Source organism: Cajanus cajan, chromosome 8, assembly GCF_000230855.2.
Source record: "Cajanus cajan strain Asha chromosome 8, NIPB_CcT2T_4, whole genome shotgun sequence".
In the NCBI taxonomy this organism is placed as follows: domain Eukaryota; kingdom Viridiplantae; phylum Streptophyta; class Magnoliopsida; order Fabales; family Fabaceae; genus Cajanus; species Cajanus cajan.
In genome coordinates, this window is record NC_138524.1 from 48221897 (window position 1) to 48241226 (window position 19330).

General features: G+C 40.3%; 1 pseudogene; it reads right to left on the reverse strand.

Moving 5' to 3' along the window:
- Window positions 1-1392: 1392 nt before the first annotated feature.
- LOC109811529 (ubiquitin carboxyl-terminal hydrolase 26-like) overlaps window positions 1393-19330 on the reverse strand; it is a 133492-nt pseudogene continuing 115554 nt past the window's right edge.

The window sequence follows — 19330 nt, forward strand, 5'->3', positions numbered from 1 at the left end:
TAAAGTCGATTTTAAATTTTTTACTTCAAAATAAATTTTAAAGAGGAATTTTTTTATATTAGAAAATAGTTTTGTTGTTTTAAAGATATGTTCGAAAGAAAATACATGGCAATTAAATTATTATATTAATATTGAATTAAAGTTCTATTTGGATATTTTTTTGGAAGTACTAATTAAAGAAAATTTTAAAAAATAAGATAAACTTATCCCATTAATTAAAACCAGTTTTTGGGAAGTTTCAATCATTTAATTAATCTAAAAAGTTGATTTAAATTCATGCATAAGTTGATTTTAATTTTAATAGAGGAAATTAATTATGTTTTTCTTCTCCAGCAAGTGCTTATAAGAAAGCTCGCTAACTAGCTTGGACCGATACACTGCTTGTAATTCATATATTTGATTTTCAAGGCTCAAAATCCCTCTAAATAGGGTATCTAAAACTGCAATTGGCATTCCTTCACTTTTAATTGAGGTAACCTTTGAGCATTTGCTGACACACAAAACCCAGACAAAAAGAGCAACATTCCAAAATTTTCCATTATCTTGGCTTTAGGACCTATTATGTCCAATGCTATGTAAGGTCCACACTATAGAACTTATATGCATAGTTTTAAAAATCAGATCGGTGATCAAACTGGTTTGGGTACTGGGTCAGTGGGTCAAAGGTTAAACCGGTGGGTCATTAATAGAATCACATGACTCGGTTTTTATTAATTTTTTTTAAATATTTATATTAAATATATTTTATACTTATAAATTTTAATAAATTCATATCCTATTTTACATTTCAGTTTTCATCTTATTTAAAATTATCTTTATTTTTATTTTATATAAAGAAATACATAAAAATTACATGTTAAACAGTATATTAATACAAATTAAAAATATAAATAATATGTATATATATAATATTCTTACAATTTATATTACAAAATAATATATGTAATATCTACATAGATATTATATTATTAAATATATAATTTAGAATTAATAATATATTATAAAAGTTATTTAAGTTGCATATATTATATACAAATATATTAGAATAAATAGTTATTCTTATGCTTAATAAGACTCTTTACTCTTCCATTAACAAATTTATTTCTCATTGTTATTTTTGTGGTTTGTGGTCCTTTAAAAATTTTTTTTTAAAAAAAATGTGGTTGAACCGGTTTGACCCATCGGTTCATTGGTTGAACAAGAAAATTGACCGGTTCAATCCAGTTTGGAACGGGTCGAATGCATAACCGATCCAACTTAAGATTCAGATCAGCTAGACCACCGGTTCTCGGCTCAACAGATCCGGCCGGCGGTCCGATCTGGGTTTTTAAACACTGCTTATATGTACACCAATAAATATTAAAAAACATGATACCACTAAAAGTGCGCTTCCTAAACAACCTGGGATGAAACATTCGAAGTTAAGTGTTCCACGAAACCCTACCTCAGTATGATGTATTTCCATTTTCTCATCACAAAACTCATCTGCAAAATATCAATATGACAACTTTCTGTGTATATAAAGAAAATATATCCAAGTACTAGTATCAAATAGCTTACCTGCAATATCTCGATTTTCATGGATCTTAGAGTCCTTCACAATAATCTGATCTCCAACAAATATATTTACATCCACAAGTGTGGTACATTCATCATCAACATCAATTGTTCTATCACCCTTTTGTAGAATCTGATTTTCTTTCACAACTTGAGAGGGCAATTACCATATGTAGAAAAAAATACGTTATACATTATGAAGAATTAAATTGATTGCAGTAATATATATATATATATATATATATATATATATATATATATATTAAACAATGTTGAGAATCTGAATTAGCATCTATTATTTGAGTGTATTTCAGATTAATGGAGCATGTACCATCCGTATCGCTATGCCGAGCTCGAGCTCGGCATCTCAGCGCAGCGTGACCTCGGACACGCGCTGAGCCACGTCAGCCCGGCATCCAAATAGGTCATGAACTGATCTCAGGCCTAAGGCCCAACGAAACCCTAATTCACACAAAGGTACGTGCATTACTTATACGAGACATATACTCCCACAAACACTAACTTTAGCATCGGAGTCTCTTTTGCAGGTACCACCCCCATCTTGGAACAACAAGCGTACCAGTGAAGGAGGCTCGCCGATCTTACCCAGCAGATCGTCCCCCACGACCGATCTCCGGTAAGAACATTTGGCGCCCACCGTGGGGCCAATCAAGACATAAAAGCTACTAAATGCAGGCTTCATCCGTGAGGTCAGGTACACCACGTGGCTGGAAAACGTGGTCCTGGTGAAGAAGAGCTCGGGGAAGTGGCGCATGTGCGTCGACTACACTGATCTGAACAAAGCATGCCCCAAGGACTCGTACCCCTTGCCGAGCATCGACAGGCTGGTTGATGGAGCATCTGGGCACGCCCTCCTCAGTTTCCTCGATGCTTACTCCGGGTACAATCAGATCATGATGTACCCACCAGACAAGGTGCATACGTCATTCATCACCGATCACGCCAACTACTGCTACCGAGTGATGCCCTTCGGCCTCAAAAATGCGGGAGCCACCTACTAGCGGCTGATAGACAAGGATTTCCACCAGCAGATCGGACGGAACATGGAGGTCTACGTCGACGACATGGTAGTCAAAACCACCTCGACCGAGGATCATGCTGCCGACCTCGCCGAGGTGTTTGGGCAGATCAGGAAGCACAACATGTGCCTCAACCTAGAAAAGTGCGTCTTTGGCATCCAGGGAGGTAAGTTCCTTGGATTCATGATCACTAAATGGGGGATCGAGGCCAACCTGGAGAAGTGCAAAGCCATCATTCAGATACAGAGCCCTCAAAATTTGAAGGAAGTCCAACGCTTGGCGGGGAGGTTGGTTTCCCTGTCCCGTTTTATCCCTAGGCTGGCAGAGAAAGCGGGGCCCATCTTCACCCTGCTGCGCAAGCCGAAAAATTTTGAATGGACGGATTGGTGCGAAGAGGCTTTCAAAAGCTTCAAAGCCTTCCTTACGACTCCGCCAATTCTCCAAAGGCCGGATCATCAAGCCGACCTCCTCCTTTACCTGGCCGTGGCAGAAGACGCGATCAGCACAGTTATAGTGCAAGAGAACCAGAAAGTGCAGACGCCAGTCTACTTCATCATCCGAGTCCTCCAGGACACAGAGAAACGGTACCAGACGATCGAAAAGCTCGCACTGGCGCTTGTCACCGCAGCTCGGCGTCTCCGACCCTACTTCTAGAGCCACCAGGTAGTCGTCAAGACCGACTACCCAATCAAACAAATCCTGAGAAAGCCAGAGCTCGTCGGGCGGATGATAGCATGGTCGTTAGAATTGTCTGAGTTTGGCATCCAATACGAAAGTTGCGGCGCCCTGAAAGCTCAATGCCTAGCCGACTTCGTTGCCGAGCTAACGCCAACCTCAGTCGATGAACCGCAGGTATGGGCTTTACATGTTGATGGGTCCTCCAACTCTAAGGGTGGTGGCGCAAGTATCATCTTGGAAGGACCAAATCAAGTCACTTTGGAGCAATCCCTCAAGTTTGGCTTCAAGGTGTCCAACAACCAGGTGGAATATGAGGCACTTCTCGTAAGGCTAAGGCTGGCCCGCGACCTCGGAGCACGAAGAGTGAGTTGTAATAGCGACTCAAAACTCATGGTAGAGCAGCTCAGCGGGACATACCAGGCCAAGGATGCTCTTCTACAGCGGTATTTCCACATGGCATCACATCAGATCTCGTCCTTCGACGAGTTCACTATACAGCATGTACCACGAGAGCAAAATACCAAAGCCGACCTCCTATCAAAGCTCGCCAGTACCAAACGCCTTGGATAGCATCGGACCATTATCCAAGAAACCTTGCATTCACCCAGCTTGGACGACAAGGTCGTCAACACCAGCGATAGCGAAGAGCAAAGGTGGATGACATGTATTTGGAACTACTTGAAGGCAGGAGTTTTACCCAAAGACAAAGATGAAGCTCGAAAGATGAGGGTAAGGTCGGCTAAGTTCGCAATTATTGGAGACGAACTGTTCAAGCGCGACATCTCTACTCCTTTGCTCAAATGCTTGACCACACCTCAAGCCACTTATGTCATCAAAGAGATCCACCGAGGTATATGTGGCATGCATTCCGGAGCGCGCTCGATGGCGACCAGGGTGCTTCGAGCTGGATACTACTGGCCCACCTTGAAGTCGGACTGCCAAGCCTACGTGCAAAAATGTAAAGAGTGCTAGTAGTTCAGCAACACGCATCGACAGCCACCTGAAGCTCTCCACCAGATGATGTCTCCGTGGCCCTTCGCCTAGTGGGGAATGGACATCTTAGGACCGTTCCCCCTCACGAAAGGTCAGCTCAAATTTCTCTTGGTGGCAATCGACTACTTCACCAAGTGGATTGAAGCGTGCCTACTCGCCAAGATCACCACTGAGAACATACGGAAGTTCACCTGGAAGAGCATCATATGCAGGTTCGAAATTCTGCATTCCCTTGTTACCGGCAACAGCCGACAATTCATTGCGCAGAGCTTCGAAGACTTCCTTCGGGAACTTGGAATTAAGCACCTCCGACCTCGGTGGAAGACCTGCAGACTAATGGCCAAGCAGAAGCCGCAAACAAGGTGATACTCCGAGAGCTCAAGAAGCGGCTAGGGAATGCCAAGGGACAATGGGCTGATGAACTTTCCAGCATCCTCTGGGCGTACCATTGCACCCCTCAATCAACAACGCAGGAGACACCTTACAGGCTGACTTACGGAGCTGACACAATGATCCCAGTGGAAGTCGGGGAGACGTCTCATCGACGCCAGGTCTTCAACAGCAATCAAAACACTCAAGAGATAGCAGCCGATCTCGATCTGATTGACAAGCTCAGAGACAAAGCTCAGATTCATGAAGAAGCTTGTAAACTCTGAGCTTCCAGACGATATAACACGAGAGTGCGACCTCGCTCTTTCCGAGTTGGTGATTTAGTGTGGCGACTATTGGGCGACGCACGAAGAGACACGTCAGAAGGAAAGCTTGCTCCCAATTGGGGTGGCCCATTCCGAGTGATAGAAGACTTAGAAAATGGGGCATACAGGCTAGAAGAACTCAGTGGCAAAGCTATCCCACGGACTTGGAATGCCACGCATCTCAAGTTTTATTTCAGCTAAATTTGTACGAATGAGCTGTGCACTTTTTTCCCGCCTCAGTCTTTTGTCCCAAAAAATAGAAAAATGGGTTTTGGTTGAGAGGGTTTTTAATGAGGCACACATAACATCAATAAAATAACTCATTCTTTTCCATTCATATTCTCTTAATTCTGCATCATTTTACCATAAGATGCTTCATGTTACACCAAGGTCGAGTTCGAACCTTGGTACAATTCATTGCACTCTAAACCGAGGTCGAGTTCGAACCTTGGCACGATTTATTTTACTCTACACCGAGGTCGAGTTCGAACCTTGGTACGATTAATCCCACTCTACACCGAGGTCGAGTTCGAACCTTGGTACGATTAATCCCACTCTACACCGAGGTCGAATTCGAACCTTGGTACGATTAATCCCACTCTACACCGAGGTCGAGTTCGAACTTTGGTACGATTAATGCCACTCTAAACCGAGGTTGAGTTCGAACCTTGGTACGATTAACTTCACCCTAAGCCGAGGTCGAGTTCGAACCTTAGTAAGATTTACTTTACTCTAACCCGAGATCGAGTACGAACCTTGGCACACATTATTTTTATCCTACGCAGAGGTCGAGTTTGAATCTCGGTCTGAATCGTTCTATCTCACCAAGGGTCGAGGTCGAACCTTAATACGAATCATTTACTCCAGGCCAAGTTTGAGCACCAGAAAAGCACAAAAAACACAAGTGCATAAGCAGAAGGTCAAATAGAACCACCAAAAGCGCGAGGATAAAATCTCGAAAGAAAAAATATTATATACACAACAATGTTTGCAGAAGTTCAACACATGAATCCAAAGAAAAAATCGAGCAGAACAGAATAAACTAAGCTATTACAAAATCGGCCTAGGCAGAGGCATTGTCGCTTGAGCTATGCTGGACATCGTCCTCTTTCACCAGCTTCCCGAAGCGCACCTCCTTCTCAACATGCATAGCGGAGAAGTCGAACCCCGGCGCAAGAAGACTCTCCTGGCGAGCAGCCTTGAGGAATCTCCTTTTGTGCTCGAACAAGACAGCTCGCTCAGTTCCTTCGAGCTTCCTCTCCAGCTCTGCCTTTGTCGCGACCATCCTCGCCAAGTCCACCTTCAGAGCGGCGACCTCCTCTTCTTTCCCACCAAGAAGCACCTCATCGCAAAGGCGCTTCTCGACCGTCGCCACCAGATCAGCCTTGAGAGAGGTTACCTCGTCTTCCAGGGAATGCACTCGACTCCGGGAAGAATTGGCGAGCTCCCGCAGCTCACTCACCTGGGCAGCATGAGTCTCATTAGACCTTAGAGCAATCTCCAAGGACTTCTGAACTCTCTCCAACTCCCTTCGGGTGGCTTGAAGCTCGGCCTCGTTCTGCAGCTTGGCATCCTCGAGAGCACCTGCCAAGGCCCTGTTCTCTTCCTTCAAGGCCTTGGCCTCCTCCTTCAAAGGCTGAACTCGAGCCTTCAGCTTTGCCAAGTCCTCCTGCTGCTTGGACCACTTGTGCTTCCAGTGGTCCACGATGGCCATGGTCCTCTGCAGGAAGACCTCGGTAGCATCAAGGCCTTCCACGGGTCCGACCGACTCGATCATGGCTCGGTCAGCCGTGCTCAGCGAATCTTTGGCGAAGAATTTCACCGAGGTAACCCCCGTGCTTCAAAGAGAATCTATATCCTCCGAAGCGCTCATGTGGTCCAACCGCTTCTGAGAGCGCTCCTTCCCAAAGCGATGGGCGAGGTATTGACTTTTAGGAGCCCCCTTTGGTAGACCAGACGGCAGCGCCGAAGTCGCTGGAGTGGATGACGGTATCTCGGAACTTGGCCCCTTGCCGCGAGCCTCAGCAGAAACAGTAGCAGGAGTCCCATGCTCAGTGTGAATAATCAATTTTATCCAGATTCACAAAAATAATGAAATGCACATCTACCATGAAGAGAAGGAATTTCCAAAGTATAGAGGCAACACCCTATGACAACCAGAGAGTTAAAAAACAAAAAAGTGAAGTAGCCCAGAACGGCCGTTCCAAATTTGGAACGGGCCATTCCAAGTTACAAAAAGACACCACAAACCTAATTGAGAACGGGCCGTTCCGAAATGGGAACGGGCCGTTCCAAGTCAGCAGAAAGGCCTACAACCCTAACCCAGAGCAGGGCGTTTTGATCTTAGAACGGGCAGTTATTTTTTTGGAACGGGCCGTTCCAAATTGGAACGGGCCGTTCCGAAATTCAGAACGGCTGTTGCGCGTTTAGAACGGGCTGTTTTGAATTTAGAACGGGCCGTTCCAGATTCACATTTAACACATAACGTCCATTTTCAGAATGGGCCGTTCCGATTTTGGAACGGGCCGTTCTGAGTCAGGTCTGACGTCTATAAATAGACGTCTGGGGCACAGTTTTCAGGACCTGAAAAATTTCGTCCAGTACTCTTCAGAGCTCGAAATTTTTTCTCTCTTTTCCCCCTCTCTTTTGTATTTCTTAAAATTTGTGAGACACCTCTGTAGTGTGAAAGGTAGCCAAAAAGCACCTTCTTGATCATCATATTCAAAGATTCAACTCATTTGGTATCGTTTCTTCTCTTAATTTATTTATTATTATTATTATTTTATTTTTGTTTGTTTGTTTATTTATTTTTGCTTATTGTTTGTACATAGTGAATACGATTTGTTGCCTTTAAGATTATTATTTAAAAAAAATATTTAATATACGACCAATAATAATGTTAATTGAATAACATTTTTATCTTTAACATTATTAGGTCCTGGGATTTAATGACTAGTCATTTGCTAGCTTAAACTCTCATATATGAAATTTCTTTCTAAAGAGTAAAGATCTGTTGCAACCAATAACGTTAATTAAATAGCATTTCTATTTTTATCGTTATTGGAGGGATTTATTGATTAGCCATTTGCTAACTTGGATCCTTGTGCAAAGTCTATTTCTTTAAATAAAAATATAAACATAATTTTTCTTATGTACATTTATTTTTATGGTTAATGATATTAATTGAGTAGCACTTCTACCCTTTAATATCATGTAAATCATAAAAGTTAATATAATACTTATTCATTGTCCTACACTTTAAGCATATTTTAGTATCAACAAATAAAAGTCAATAACATGGATTGAATAGCAATTCTATCTTTCATGTTATTGGAGGGTTTATTGATTAGCCATTTGCTAACCCAAATCCCTATAATTTTCTAATAAAAAAAAATAAAAAAGGGGGCATGTTAGATTAAAGAAAATATATCTCACATACGTTTTTGAGGAATAAATTAAATATTTATAAATTCATATAATTTTGCGCAATTAATTAAAGGTACTATTTTTACGGGCGTTGTAGGGTGCTAATACCTTCCTTACACGTAATCGACTCCCGAACCCAACTTTAATTTTAAAGATTATCTTTTAAAGAGTTTTCCAATGTTTTTCCCTTGAAATAAAATATTGGTGGCGGCTCCATTGAAAAGAAATGTTAGCGTCATCCCGTCGTGATCCCGGTTACGACAGCTGGCGACTCCACTGGGGATGTTTGAGAGTCAGGCCTTGTTAAATTAATTGCGCAAAATTATGACTTTATAAATATTATTTTTTTCCTTTCCTTTTATTTTATTTTATTTATTTATTTATTTGTTGTATTTATTTGTTTTATTATTTCTGTTTGATACGCATGCTTTGTTTGGATTTAAGTTTAAATTAGAGTTTTGTTTATTTTATTTGCATGTTTGTTTGTTATCTTACACACCCATTAACACTTGTACCTCACACACTTTGGGCTCTATACCCGAGCCTATGCGAGCCTAAGAAGAGAAGGTGGCTTGATGACTGTTATTGAGGGGCTTGATGCTCACTTGACCGTTGTTGAGTTACCGCTCAGGTTGTTACTAGTTGCATGGGTTAATCATATTGAGAGGGTATGTTCCCTACTTGTGATTAATTCATGCGCTAGGTCCTTATTTATATGATAAGGGAAACCTGGGGACCAATAAATCTTGGGGAGTTTTTAGATCCACCCACAAAACCATGTACTAATAGGTGGACTTAATGACCTTCCAAAGTAGGGTGTTAACCTTAGAAATTTACTACCCTAGGCTTACCGTAATAGGTCACATCGCACTACTCTCTATCCCTCTTTTGATATATGTTCATACTAACAAAAAAAATGTTATACATTCATGCATCATAAATTTATATTCAATATCAATTTTTTAGGTTGTTTTTCTTGCCTAAAATAAATTTTTTAATAAATAAAGGATAAATGATAAAAAGTCATGCATACATGCATATTAGGGGCATAGTAAGTCACATTTTAATTAAGTCTTTGTCTCATTTTTTTTCTTCTTTTCATTTAATTAAGTCCTCATCTCATTTTTTTTTCTTTTCTTTTAAACCTTAAAATAATTGATAGTATTCAATATGGAGGAGATTCAAAATCATACTAGCAATGCATCAGGGTTAAGTAAGAGTATCAGGATAAATGTGCTAAAAAATGATCTCCAAAGGGTAGGTAAGATCTGCCAGAAAATGAGTAAGGAGGTTCGTGCGAACTTTCAAAAGAAATATGGACAGATTCTGGATTTGCTATTGGTCTCAATAGAAACTAATATGCTAAGTGCATTAGCCCAATATTGGAATTCAGATTTTAGGTGCTTTGAGTTGCCTCATATGGATTTGGTTCCCACAATTGAAGAATATGAGATAATACTAAGGTTACCTCTCAAAGAAGAAGCTGATGTTTATCTATATAAAGGGAACTATGTATCAAGAGAGAAAATTGTTGGTTTAGGGTTTAGGGTTTAGGTGATTGGGAACATTTCAACAAGACTCTAGCTCTACTTATTTATGGGTTAGTTTTGTTCCCATTCACAATGGGCTTAATCGATCAAGCAGCTATGGATGTGTTCTTCGCTTACGAAACACAAAAAAAGAATCCTGTTCCAGCCATTCTTGCCGATAGTCTCCTCTCTCTGGAAGTATGCCATCAAAAGAAAAGAGGAATGCTACGATTTTGTAATCATTTATTATATGTTTGGATCATGACCCATTTATATGCTTCCAATCATATGGGATATATGCCAGATCCTCTAAGAAGCTTCCATCGTATTCCAGTGAAGAAATTAGAAGCATCAGAGTGGAAAGGAGATCTTTCGACATTAAAAGAAGAGAATTTTACATGGGTATGTCCTTGGTACCATCCTAGAAATACAATTTTTAGTTGTGGGGATTTCTTGAATGTTCCATTAATGGGGTCGAGAGGATGTGTAGCATACACCCCAACAATTGCTCTTAGACAACTCAAATGGACTCAATTTGTGCCTCAGAGCAAAGAGTTAGGAGGTTTGAGCTTTCAATATGCTTCAGATAATATGAGGCAACAGGCAGAAGTTAGAGCTGCTTGGGGGAAGATCAAAAAGAAAGGGGAAGCAGAGCTTGGAAAACCTCGTGTGACAGCCTCTTCAGAATATAAAGAATGGAGGAAGGCCAGAAGAATTTCCATCCCGATTCTCAAAGAAGTCCAACATGAAGAGAGTCAATCTCATGAAACTAACCAAGCATTGACTTCTTTAACCTCTCAGTTAGAAGTCATGAAAGCTCAAATGAGGTTGATGGAAGAAAAAGAAGAACGTGCTCAAACTGAAATAGAGATTCTTAAGAGGCAATGTCAGAAGAAGGACATGGAAATTGAACACCTAAAAAATGAATGTGCTGATGCTTATGAAAGTTCAACCCATGTGAAAAAAGTAAAGAGAATGGCAGAAAAAGAGTCAGAAACCCTTTTGAAAAATATGGAAAGAGAGATTGAAAAAGTAAAAAATGAGATGGCAAAAATCCAAGAAGAAAAAGAGCGTTCAGAAATAGGTGATCGTGAGAAAGAACAAAAAATAGAACGCATGCAAGAGGAGCTAACAGATGCACACCAAGAGGTAGAGAAATGGTGGAATGTGGCTATAGAATACTCTGAGTCACTCAAGATGGCTAGTCAAAATGAAGAACAATTATTGAGAAGAATTGACGATTTAACATTAGAGCAGGACCAGCTAAAATCTGATGTCAATGGGTTACATTTAATTGCAAAACACCATCGTGAGAAGGTGAAAGAGTGGATGAAGACGTGTGGAGACATGACTGAAGCTGTCCAAAAACAAGTCGAAAGCTTGAAGATTCATGTGCACGAAGTAAATGAAGAGATCAACTCAAGTCCTGGAATAAAGCTTCCTTGGAAGATCTTCAAGCTCGTGAAATTTTGTCAAAATTTAGCTAGGAGTCTCATGTAAAATGAGATAATACAATTATTGTAACCCATTTTGATTTGGAGTATAATAATAGCACATTTGACTTGATATATTGTTTTAGACATCATTTATTGAGGAGAGAATTCTCCCTTGAATGATTGTTGATCACATTTTTATCTTGAGATGATTGATCATTGTTTAGAAATGTGTGGTTCGTACTCTTGCATTGCTAGTAAGATGACCTTATCCATTGAGGAGTGAATGCTCCCTTGAAATAAGTGTCAACCGTTGTATAACCTAAGAGATTTTGCCTCTAGCATTAAGATATGGGGAATCACTCTTTAATTTGAATACAAAACCAATATCTTCACAAAAAAAAAATTAAATAAATAATAATAATAATAATAATAATTTGTGTCTTCTTTTTTCTTTTATACTCATAAAAATTTACTTTGTATTTTGAAAGCAATAAAGCAAAAAAACAAAGTGTTTCCTCGGCATCGTTATAGAACACGCTCTCAGGCCAAGATCATGGATGAGATGGAGGAACGCAACGAAGAAATGAGAAATGATATCAATTAACTGAAGGAACAAATGGCTCAAATTATAGAGATGTTGCAATCGATACAAGTGAAAAACATGGAAGGGACCCCTCCATTAGCTAGAGGAGAATCATCAACCTCTCATGCGTATCCACTTGGCTTTACCCCAGCCCCAACACAACCATTAACTCTACATCTTAATCCCGACCAACATGTTGACCCTCCAGAGGTCCAATGGCCACAATATGGCCTTCCGCCCAACTACACACCTCCAACAATCATGGATCCTCCGGATAAGCACCAACCATTAGTGAACCAGCCGCCTAAACAAATGCCACCAACCCAACCTGAGGTTCCACCTATGAATGCCACCTCTTACAAACATCAAATTCCCTACCAAGCCCAAAATCCTAATTTCACCAACCAAGGGAATCCTCACCAAACTTCTGGGGGATATCAACCAACCTCAGGAATTGAACATGTTCAGTCTAGCGAAAAGTTACAAATTCTAGAAGAGAGGCTAAAGGTTGTGGAAGGAGGTAGCTATGATATCGGTGAAGCTGTCGATCTTTGTTTGGTTCCAGACATAGAGTTCCCCCCAAAGTTCAAAGTTCCTGAATTTGATAAATATAAAGGAACAAGTTGTCCAAAGAATCACATGACCATGTACTGCAGAAAGATGGCAGCGTATGCTCGCAATGATATGTTGCTTATTCATTGTTTTCAGGATTCTTTAACTGGGGCAGCTTTGAATTGGTATATGCATCTTGAACGGGCCTATATCCGCTCCTGGAAGGATCTAGCTGATGCTTTCCTTAAACAATACAAATACAATATTGACATGGTTCCAGATAGATTTGAACTACACAACATGTCTAAAAAGGATGGTGAGACATTTAAGGAATATGCTCAGAGATGGAGAGAAGTGGCAGCACAAGTGGAACCTCCTTTGTCCGATAGAGAAACGGTAGCCCTGTTCATTGATACTTTACGAGCATCGTTCTATGATAAGATGATTGGGAATATTTCATCAAATTTCTCTAATATAGTTATCATTGGGGAAAGGATTGAGAATGGCATGAGGAGTGGGAAGATTGTGGTTGACCCAGTTGGAATAGCTGGTTCAAGGAAATTTTCAAGTGGTGCAGGAAAGAAAAAGGAAGGAGATACAAACGCAGTGACATTCAACTCTCCTGGGATACCTAAAAACAAGTCTCCTCATTTCTATACCCCTCACATGGCCTACCCAAATATTACCACCATCTCACAATATCCTCAACAACCGGTCCATCAAGCTCTGCAAGCTTCACCCGCAACATCCACCATACGACCATCTCAATCTACCCAACCATGGAACCAAAATCCTAGTCATACAAGGTCACAAAACACCCAAGACCGAAAACCAATTGAGTTTGACCCTATCCCTATGTCCTATACTGAGTTGTTCCCTCTCCTACTACAAAATTCCTTAGTAGTACCTTGCCCGATGAAGCCCGTGGAACCACCATATCCTAGGGGGTACGATGCTAATTCTAAATGTGATTATCATGCAGGAGCTATTGGTCACTCCCTCGAGAATTGTAGAGCTTTAAAATTTAAGGTACAAAGCTTGATTAAGGCCGGATGGTTAAACTTCAAAGAGGATAATCCTAATATCGGGAACAATCCTCTACCAGGGCATGGAGGGCCTACAGTTAATTTTATTGAGGAGAATAAAGATCAGCTCATGATAAGGAGAGTGAAGGATGTCAAAACTCCCTTAAACCTCATTTTTGAAGAAATGTGTAAGTTTGGAATGTTGGAAGGAAGTTATGGTAAACAGGAGGGGTGTGGATTGCATCCTGGTAAGAGTCACAAGATTGATGAATGTGACGAGTTTAAACAAATTCTACAAGATTTAATGGATAAGCAACTTATACAGGTCGGCTGTTTTGAAAGTCATGTGTGGGCTGTGGATTCAAATGTAGGTTGCCCAAAACCCCTGGTTGTCCATTATACCAGGGGTACGAACATTTTGAATGTTGACAGACCAAAGCCTATCACAATACAAGTACCAAAAGCTTTTCCCTACAGAGATAACAAAGCAGTGCCATGGAGATATGGTGCAAAGGTTTGCATTGATGTCTCTAAAAAGGGATTAGAAACCACCGACATTACAAATGTTGCTGGGGTTGGTGGAATGACTCGAAGTGGTCGAATTTACACTCCTGAAGAGTTGAAAATCAAACAAGCTAAAGAGGTAGAGAAGAGTCACGAGAAAGGGAAGGAAGTAGTGGATGAAAGGATAATCAAAGAGCGAGAAGAGGAGAAAAAGGAAGTCTCCGATGAAGAGGCACATGAGTTTCTAAAACTCATACGACAAAGTGAGTACACGGTGATTGATCAGTTGAACCGAATCCCTGCCAGAATATCACTTTTGTCATTGATGATGAATTCTGAATCCCATAGAAGAATATTGCTGAAGATATTGAATGAAGCGCATGTCGTTCATGACATTTCTGAGGAGAAATTCGAAGGTATTGTTGGAAACATCACTGCCAATAACTACCTTACCTTTACTGATGATGAGATACCAAAGGAAGGAGCAGGGCACAATAAAGCTTTGCATATATCAGTAAAATGCACGGACCATATCTTGGCAAGAGTTTTGGTTGACAACGGTTCTTCGTTGAATGTGATGCCAAAAGCAACATTGGCAAAACTTCCTTTCGATGGATCATACATTAGGCCAAGCACTATGATAGTGAGAGCTTTTGATGGGTCTCGTAGAGAAGTGATCGGCAAGATAAGCTTACCTATCCAAATTGGTCCCGTTAATTTTGAGGTAGTATTTCATGTGATGGACATTGCACCAGCTTACAGTTGGCCTTTTGGGAAGACCGTGGATTCATTGTGCAAGGGCTGTACCCTCCACACTTCACCAAAAGCTGAAATTTATTGTGGATGACAAGTTAATCATTATATTGGCTGAAGAGGACCTATTGGTTAGTAAACCTTCATCCACTCCTTATATTGAAGTTGCTGAAGAAGCTTTGGAGACTTCATTTCAAGGGCTTGAAATTGCAAATGTAAGTTATGGAAAGAACATCGTGAAGCCACAACCATCTGGTGCCTCCATGATGGTAGCTAAAACCATGTTAGGGAGTGGATATCAACATGGTTGCGGACTAGGAAGAGATGCACAAGGACCAAGCCAATTCCTTGAATTGATAGATAATAAAGATCGATTTGGTTTGGGCTACAAACCCTCAAAAGCTGACAAATGGCGGGTTGTGTATGAGAAAAGAGAAAGGAGGCTAGCCAGGCTAGAAAATAGGGAGGCAAGAATTAATGGGGTCCCTATCTGTGATCTACGAGAAAGCTTTTGGAGTGCCGGGTTCGAGTTTCCAAACTTAATAGCTGTTGTTGAGCAAGACTTTCATGAGGACGAACAGGCTAGTCTGGTTCGCGCTTGTCCACCGAACATGGAGCTTAATAATTGGGAGATTGTCAAGCTGCCTGTTGTTTTTAATTCAAATTTAAAGTAATTTTCTTGTAATGCTAATCTTATTGCTCTGCCCAAGGCTTTAAGATTTATTTCATTGAATAAGGGCTCATGTATTTCCTTTTAATATTAAATAAAATGCATTCATTCTTCTTTCATGTCTTGCCTCTTCCTTTCTCCTTAATCTCTTTATCAATCTTATCCTAACTTCAAATAATGCAGATTTGAGAAAAATGCGCTTGAAAGTAACAATGCTAGTGTTGCATCAAATAATTTTGATTGTCCCGTTAATCAAACTTGTGAGGAAATAGAGGATGATTTGGAGCCTTCCCCTGAGTTATTAAGATTAGTGGAACAAGAGGTCAAAGAGATTCAACCACATGAAGAGCTAACTGAGACAATTAATTTGGGCGACGAAGAGGAAAAGAAAGAAGTCAAGATTGGCACGCTCATGAAAGAAGCTGAACGTAATAAGTTGATAAGGCTTTTACATGATTACAAGGATGTATTCGCTTGGTCGTATCAGGATATGCCAGGGCTTGATACTAGCATAGTGGAACACAAGCTACCGTTGAAGCCAGAATATCCTCCCGTCAAACAAAAGTTGAGACGAATGAAACCAGAATTATCTTTGAAGATTAAAGATGAGGTCAAAAAGCAATTTGAAGCAGGATTTCTAGCTGTTGCCAAATATCCACAATGGGTTGCCAATATAGTACCTGTTCCTAAGAAAGATGGGAAAGTTCGTATGTGTGTGGATTATCGAGATTTAAATAGAGCCAGTCCGAAGGATGATTTTCCACTACCTCACATTGATGTGTTAGTGGATAGCACAGCTCAACATTCATTCTTTTCTTTCATGGATGGATACTCAGGATATAACCAAATCAAGATGGCTGAGGAGGACAGGGAGAAAACGACATTTATCACACCGTGGGGCACATTTTGCTACAAGGTTATGCCATTTGGGCTAAAAAATGTTGGGGCAACATATCAGAGGGCAATGGTGACTTTGTTTCATGACATGATACATAACGAGATTGAGGTCTATGTGGTTGACATGATCGCAAAATCAAGAAAAGAAGAAGATCATGTGATCCATATGAAGAAATTGTTTGAGCGGCTAAGAAAGTTTAAGTTGAGGCTAAATCCATCGAAGTGTACTTTTGGCGTGAAATCTGGTAAATTGTTGGGATTTATAGTCAGTCAAAAAGGGATAGAAGTGGATCCCGACAAGGTTCGAGCAATTCTTGAGATGCCACCGCCTAGCACAGAAAGAGAAGTTCGAGGTTTCTTGGGAAGATTGAATTACATTCCCCGATTCATATCTCAATTAACAGCTACTTGTGAACCCATTTTCAAATTGTTACGTAAAAATCAACCAATGAAGTGGAATGATGATTGCCAAGCAGCCTTTGACAGAATAAAACAATATCTACAGAGGCCGCCAATTTTAGTGCCACCAGTCCCTGGAAGGACTCTCATTATGTATCTAACAGTGCTTGATGGGTTTATGGGTTGTGTCTTAGGCCAACATGATGATTCTGGAAGAAGAGAGCAAGTTGTCTATTATTTGAGTAAGAAATTCACCGATTATGAGATCCGATATTCATTGTTGGAGCGAACTTGTGCCTTGGCATGGGCAACTCATCGTCTAAGACAATATATGCTTTGTCATACAACATGGTTAGTGTCTAAAATGGACCCAATCAAGTACATCTTTGAAAAACCCACTCTCACAGGAAGGATTGCTCGATGGCAAGTTCTCTTATCAGAATATGACATCACTTACATGACCCAGAAGGCAATTAAAGGAAGTGCTTTGGCAGATTATCTAGCACATCAGCCTATAGACGACTATCGATCAATGCAGTGTGAATTCCCAGATGAGAACATAATGGCACTATTTAATGGAGAAAGGTCACCACAAGAAGATAAATGGATCATGTTGTTCGACGGTGCTTCCAACATGTTGGGGCATGGAATTGGAGCTATACTCATTTCCCCAAAAAAAAATATACTCCTATCACGGCTAGGTTGTATTTTTATTGCACCAATAATGTAGCAGAATATGAAGCATGTACTCTGGGGATACAAGCAGCTATAGAAGCAAAATCCAAAATACTTGAGGTATACGGTGATTCAGCCTTGGTTATTCATCAGTTAAAAGAGGAGTGGGAAACTCGAGACGCAAAATTAATTCCTTACCAAGCTTACATTAAGGAATTGATAAGGAAATTTGAGAAAATCACTTTTAATCACATCCCTCGAGAGGATAACCAATTGGCAGATGCACTAGCCACCTTGTCATCTATGTTCACGTTGAGTAATGATGAAGATATGCCACTTATAAAGATTCAATGTCGTGACCAACCTGTATATTGTCAGTCAGTGGAAGAAGAGCCAGATGGAAATCCTTGGTACTATGATATTAAGGAGTATATCAAAAGTAGACAATATCCACCAAATGCTTCAGAGAATGATAAGAGAACTTTGAGAAGACTAGCCATGAGTTTCTTTCTAAATGGAGAGGTGTTGTATAAGAGAAATCATGATATGGTTTTGCTTAGATGTGTAGATGCAGTTGAAGCTCAACAGATTATCAAAGAAGTTCATGAAGGCTCTTTTGGCACTCATACCAACGGGCATGCCATGGCAAGGAAAATCTTAAGGGCTGGTTATTATTGGTTAACCATGGAGAATGATTGCTTTAAATACATGAAGAAATGTCATAAGTGCCAGACATATGCTGATAACATCAATGCTCCGCCAACTTCCCTTAATGTTTTATCATCACCTTGGCCATTTTCGATGTGGGGAATGGATGTTATTGGCCCTATTGAGCCGAAAGCGTCAAATGGACATCGCTTCATTCTAGTTGCTATTGACTATTTCACCAAATGGGTTGAAGCCGCTTCATATGCCCATGTGACTCGAAATGTGGTTGTAAAGTTCATCAAAAGGGAATTAATTTGTCGTTACGGTGTGCCAAGCAGAATCATTACTGATAATGGAACAAACTTGAACAACAGAATGATGACGGAGTTATGTGTTGACTTTAAAATTCAGCACCATAATTCTTCTCCATACCGCCCAAAGATGAATGGGGCAGTTGAAGCAGCAAACAAGAACATCAAGAAGATCATTCAGAAAATGGTGGTGACATACAAAGATTGGCACGAGATGTTACCCTTTGCCTTACATGGATATCGTACCTCAGTTCGAACCTCAACTGGGGCAACCCCATTTTCCTTAGTTTATGGAATGGAAGCAGTCCTTCCAATCGAGGTTGAAATTCCATCTTTAAGAGTATTGATGGAAGCTAAATTAGAAGAAGCAGAGTGGGTCCAAACCCGTTTGGATCAACTAAATCTCATTGAGGAGAAAAGGTTGAATGCAATTTGTCATGGCCAATTATACCAAAAAAGATTGAAGAAGGCGTTTGAAAAGAAAGTACACCCTAGAGAGTTTCGAGAAGGAGACCTAGTGCTTAAGAAAATTCTACAAGTTCAAAAAGATCATCTTGGTAAATGGGCACCAAATTATGAAGGACCTTTTGTAGTTAAAAAGGTTTTCTCTGGGGGAGCTTTAATCCTCACAAATATGGATGGTAAAGATCTCCTACATCCTGTAAATTCAGATGCAGTAAAAAAATATCATGCCTAAAAAAATATATGAAAATAAAAATAAAAATAAAAATGCTCGATAGATTGAAAACTCGAAAGGGCGATCTAGGCAAAAGTTAGAGTGACCCGCTAGGTTGAAAACTCGAAAGAGCAATCTAGGCAAAAATTAGGGCAAAAAAAAAAACTGAAAAAGGAAATCTAGCAGATAGGTATCATGCCTATTTTGAGGTATCAATTGGGGCAAGCCATGACGGAGCTGAAAACTGGGGCAAAATGCATTGAAGTATCCTCTAAAGTTTATT